Source organism: Cryptomeria japonica, chromosome 4 (genome assembly GCF_030272615.1).
Source record: "Cryptomeria japonica chromosome 4, Sugi_1.0, whole genome shotgun sequence".
Classification (NCBI taxonomy): domain Eukaryota; kingdom Viridiplantae; phylum Streptophyta; class Pinopsida; order Cupressales; family Cupressaceae; genus Cryptomeria; species Cryptomeria japonica.
In genome coordinates, this window is record NC_081408.1 from 594,181,665 (window position 1) to 594,187,664 (window position 6,000).

A 6,000-nucleotide genomic window follows, 5' to 3' on the forward strand; every position below is an offset into this window, starting at 1 on the left:
CCACGACACTCACTTCTCGGGGAAGCCAAGCATCAATTCCCATGAAAAATCCTCATGGCAAACTTTGTGTCTCTACTAAGGGCCATAAAAATATTGGCGGCTTCAGAGGTCCGACCTCCTCCACCAATGACTAGAAGGTTTTTGGTCACTATGAACAAGGTGTTTAGTAAGTCTTCCCGTTAGGAGCTACCCTTTGAAGTTGCGCAAGCACAATTGAGGCTTATAGCCCAATGAAGCACCAAGAACTTAGTAGTCATGCAAGCGTGACTGAGATCTTTAGGACCCCACTAAGCACCCAATGTGAGAGTGAACTCTCATATAGCCCCAACCATTAACCCTTTCATAGTCAATGGCCTATTTATTATAGTGAGTTGGGAACCCCAGGTCTAGGTGTACTCACTTGGGTCGTTCCCCTCTTATCTTCTCAAAGAGCAAGATGGGAGGGTAGGCCCGCTAGAGGTAAATGCACAATCAAACAAGAAAAGGTTGGAGGGTCTGCATTTTTGATCGTCTAGAAAGATGAGAGCATACTCTCCTACCTTTACGCTTTTCTTAAAGACACATAAGACAATGGTTCATTCCATTTTAATTAATATCTAGGTGCCTAATTTAAATAAATGCACAATATTTGGTTGAATCAGCTAGGCAACCTTTAAAACAACTTGATTAGTAGTTTGAAAAATGGAGTCTTCAAAAAGCGTCCTGCAAAACAACTAGATTACTAGTTTGAAAAATGGAGTCTTCAACAAGCGTCCTACAAAACAACTTGATTAGTAGTTTGAAAAATAGTCTTCAACAAACGTCCTGCAAAAGACAACAAAATGACAAAAATATTAATTTTTTTATTTTTTAGAAATAAGTAGAAAAACATGAATAAAATTTTTTTTACTAATGACAAATGTGAATTTGGAGGAAGCTTTGATGGGTAAATGGGGTTTGACTAGGTTTTTGCCACTTTCCAAGGGATAAGCAAACAAAAAATGGGGATTTTAGAGGAGAGATGAAGGAATGGGAAAATTTGTCCAAGAGGGACAAAGAAGAAAAAGTTGGAGATGGATAACATGAGAAAAATTTGGAGGTGATTGGATAAAAGGGGAAGGAGTTATGACAACCCTAAAAATAGAGGAATGTGGGATTTTGGGCTTCAAAAAGTGGATTTTTGGGATAAGGCCCCCAAGGAAGGAAATGTGGAAAATGGAAATGCGGAGAATTTGGTGAAGTTTGAAGGAACATGGAGTCACGATAAAGAAGATATGGTGAAAAAACAGAAATTTTTTCTCTTTTAAACCCTAGATTTAACAAAGCAGACAGAAACCTTAGATTTAACAAAGCAGACAGTCGCACTAAACAGAAATAAATAAATAAAAATGTCAAAGGTCTAGATTTCTAATTGTCTAGATAGACAAGAGCATACTCTCCTACTTTCACACTTTCATGTGGTCAGATAGATTATGATTAAATAGAGCAGATAACAGGAAATGAAAAGAAAATGCAGACTACAGTTAGTGCCTAAAAATTTCAGACAGATTAACAAAGCAGATAATAGAGCAGATAGTCACACTAATCAGATGGAAAAGTGACTGTCTAGATAGACAAGAGCATACTCTCCTATTTTCACACTTTCCTGCAGTCAGAGCATACAGTCGCGCTAAACAAAATTAAAAAAAGTGCCAAAGGTTTGGATTTCTGATTGTCTATATAGACAAGAGCATACTCTCCTACTTTCACACAGATTATAATAAAACAGAGCAGATAACAGATCATATAATAGATCGGATAACAAAGTTATCATGCTGAAACAGAAACAGAAACAGAAAATAAATAGAATAAGGAGGAGTCGTTGCACAGAAATATAAAGCCGCTATTCTGGAACCTGTGAAAAAGAATATATATATATATATAGTTTTTTTGGTTTTTTTTTGCAGTCATGCTATTTTGGAACCTACATCTCACAACTCACAAAAATTTAAAAAAACATTAGTTCTTAGGGACGTGGGTCCCACCGGACTTGCCAAAATAAAGAGGGGAAAATGGATTAAAAGGTCAAATGATAAAAAACATAACGAAATAAACATGCAAAATGCTAAAATACCATGAAAAGGCCATTTCACCATGCCATTTTACCTTCTCCTTTGGATTGAGCTTGATGAAGTGAAGGCGCCCTTTGATAATGCTCCACGTGATGTGCTCCTTTGATTGCTGGATGTGGATGGCTCTCCAATGTTGTGCACAAATGGAATAGATTTGGAAAATGATAAGGATGAGATGATCAAGTTGCCAAGATGATTTCCTGAGCTCAAAAGGGTAGCATAAGCTTACTGGATTTCAAGATGTTTTTGAATGAAGGGATGGAGCCCTTTATTTATAGGAAGAGGAGAGAAAAATAGATGGCTAGGATGGATTCGAGATGAAGGGCTAGGATTTACTTGTGAGCTCACACAAGGTCCAAGAGAGGGTGTGGAGACCAAGAAATATGCCTTGAAGGCATTTCGTATCTCCACACTCCACAAGGTGCATTGGAGGAATTAAAAATTCTCCAAAAAAGGATATCATGGGGATTGAAGGAATAAAAAAGAATTAAAAATTCCTTGGGAGAGGGGATGCTTGGAGGAATGTGAGATTTCGAAAATCTTACATTCACCTAGGAAAAGAGTATTTAAAAGCAAGGAGTTGACTTTGTGGCTAATCATGCTGATTAGCCATTAACGATTCATTAAGAGGGGGATTAGAGGAAATGTTAGGTGGGATTAGGGTAATTTGACTAGGAGAGAGAATGAGTGGAGGGAATAAAAAAATTTACAAGAATAATGTTAAGTGAGTTTAGGGAGTTTCTCAAAGAATTTATTAGGTTAATGATGAATTAAGAAGATGATTTGTAGGAATCATGTAGGTTAACTAATTAATTGAAATTAATTAGCTAAGAGGAAGATTTGTGAGGATTTGATTTTTTAGAAGAATAAAGAAAGGGATTGATTTATTAAATAAATCAATCACATGCTATAGTGACAATATTAATTATATTTAATTAATATTGAGGAGAATTTGAATTAACATAATTAATTAATTAATTATGTGAGGAATTAAAAATAATTAAAATAATTATTGTTAAGTGTCTACAATGACATTAATAGTTTGTGCTTGACTTTGGTGATCCTAGACTATGATCACATTGCAATATTCAGTTTGAGTAGATTTAATCATGTTGATCACATTATCGTTGTTAGTGTAGGTATAATTGACTCTAGCTCCTCCCTTGGATGTTGAGGAATCTCCTTGTTCATAAGTCGGTAAGGGATCTTTAAAGGCCTTATGATCAACATTTGTAACATGATTTCCAACAACGATCTTGTCTACATCAATGAGATCTTGGATTTCATGTCAGAGTTTCATGCAGTTGTTTATGTTATGTCCCTTGTTCTGATGGTAGTCACAGTATTCATTTTCTCTCCACCATTTGGGTCTAATTTCTGGGTCATATGGTCTAGAATTGTCTGGCAATGTTATCAGATTATTTTCCAGTAAGGTTTTAAAAGCCGATTCATATGATTCATCTAGAGGAGTAAAATCATGCTTAGGTTTTGAAAGCCAAGGTTTTTCTTTAAACCATTCTCTTGTTTTCTTTGGGGGATTCTTTGTTGTAGTTTCAGCTGCCTTGAGTGCATGCTTGCCACTAGCCAAGTTAAATATTATGGATTTTATTTTTGCTTGGACAGTATCTATCACTCCATCATTAATGACATTCTCGTTGCTATCTTTGTCATATTTCTAGTATTTACTCTTTTCTTTAGAGCTAGAACCTTGCGATGTTTCTTTCCAAAGTGATATATCTCCCTTTTTGATAAGCACATCTTCCATTCTGAGGGCGTTATCTACCATTTTGTTGAATGAAGGGTGTACTTGCATCTGGACACTGTACTTCAATTTAGGGACTAAGTTGTTGACAAAGATATCCATTTTCTTAAGATCTAGGATAGTCCATGAATATCTAGAGAACATCTTTCTCCATCGTTGGAGGAAAGTGAGAAAGGGTTCTCCTGTCTTTTCTCTGGTATTGCAAAGCTCTATCATAGTGTCTGGGTGATGAATGTTCTATGAGTATTGTTGTAAAAATAGTTGGATTAGTTCTTCAAACATTTTTATCCCTTTGGGTAGGCTTGCGAACCATTCCATTGCTTAACCCCCTAAATTCCTTGGGAAAAGGCGCATTAGGTACGTTTGATCGTGCATGAACTCCATACAGGTGACACAAAACTATCTGACATGATCGTGAGGATTTGAGGTACCATCGTATTTGTCAAATTCTGAGATCTCAACTCTTGATGGAAATGGAGACATGTAAAGGTTCTTGTCAAATGGGAATGGGCATATTGTGTCCAAAGAATATTGTTTTGGCATTTTATCTTTGTTTTGTAGTTTTGTGACCGCAGTTTGTAATGTTTGCATTTGTTTGCTTATCTATCCCCATGGTGTTTCTTCTTCTTTAGCAATGAGGGCTTCCACATTATAACTAGTAGGGAGTTTAGCACCTTGCCTTGCTAATTCTAGAAAATAGTCTTATTTTTCCCTAGCAATGATGACCTTAATCATTTTACGGAACTCTTTATCATTCTGACATCTATGTACTTTGGCTTCAGGAGGTTCAAGAAGCTCAGATTCAGTCGATGAGGAATCACTGTCAGTGGCATGATTGCTAAAGTCGTTGTGAGTGTCTCATTTATTAGCTTCTCTTTCTTGTCTTTCCCCAAACATGGTGGGAGATAAGGGCTGACCAAAGACTGGTATGTCATAAACTGGTATCTATGACGAGGATGGTTTATTTTAAAAGGGTTTTCCACAAAGAATGGATTGTCTTTTGACAAAAAGGGCATTTCTTTTTCTATGTCTCTTTTGTTGCGAGAATTTCTGGTTTGAACATGCATTTGTAACTGATAGGACCGAGAGCCAAATGTTTTGCAGAAGTCAAGATCAAATTGTAGCTAGTAGTTCATTTAATATAGTGATTGAGAGAAGTAACTAAGATCTGGTCTAGTTTCAGGAATGATCTATCCTGTGTAAGGCATTATCTAAGTTAACTTAGGTTTGATAAGATGTTTGTTTGAACTAGCTTAAAGATGATCAACAAAATTGTGCAACGCAATAGCAGAGGTACACTATCAAGGTTGTTTATGCTCCTGAGGATGATAACTAGTTTTAGGCTCATTGTAGACTGATATGTGCAATTTTGACTGTTTTGATTGACAAGATCAGGAATTCATACGATAGAGGATCGGACAGAGATGAGATTTTGACAAACAGAGTTTCAATGACTGACGACTACTAGTTTTTGATAAGGACTGATGTTTCAATGACTGATAGAGACCAGTTTGGACACAGACAGAGTTTATCACTGATTTTGTTTGTTGTTTTCTCCAGTTTTGGTATTCCAGTTTTAGTTTAGGGATGAAAAAATAGAAAACACAGAAGATATATAATAATTCAATCACAACATGCTAACCCTATGGAAGTTGGTTTAGAGAAGAAAACCTTTGCTTGCTGACTTAGGTACACACCTAATAGCTAATTAGAATACGACTGATGAGTCTCACGCAATGGATTCTCAACGCTGTATAAGCCAACTCTAAATGCTAATGGGGGCACGATATGGCAAGTGTCTTGGGAGAGTTACTATCTCTGTTGCACAAAGATTATCAACCTTTCAGAGGTGAATTGGGTAGCTTCTAATCTTATAGTTCTTAGTCAGGAATTCCATTTGAAATTACCACTTGAAGTCACACAAGCATGATTGAGGCCTATAGCCCGACAAGGTACCGAAACAAGTTGTACTCATGTAAATGTGATTGAGACCATGAGGCCCTATAAAATGCTCGATATGAGAGATCTCAAAGAGAAAACTAAAATAATCCCATCCTTTGAGACTTTAATCACCAGAGGCCTATTTATTATAGTGAGTTGGAATGCTCAGGTCCAGCTGTACTCACTTGGGTCATTCTCACAAGGTGA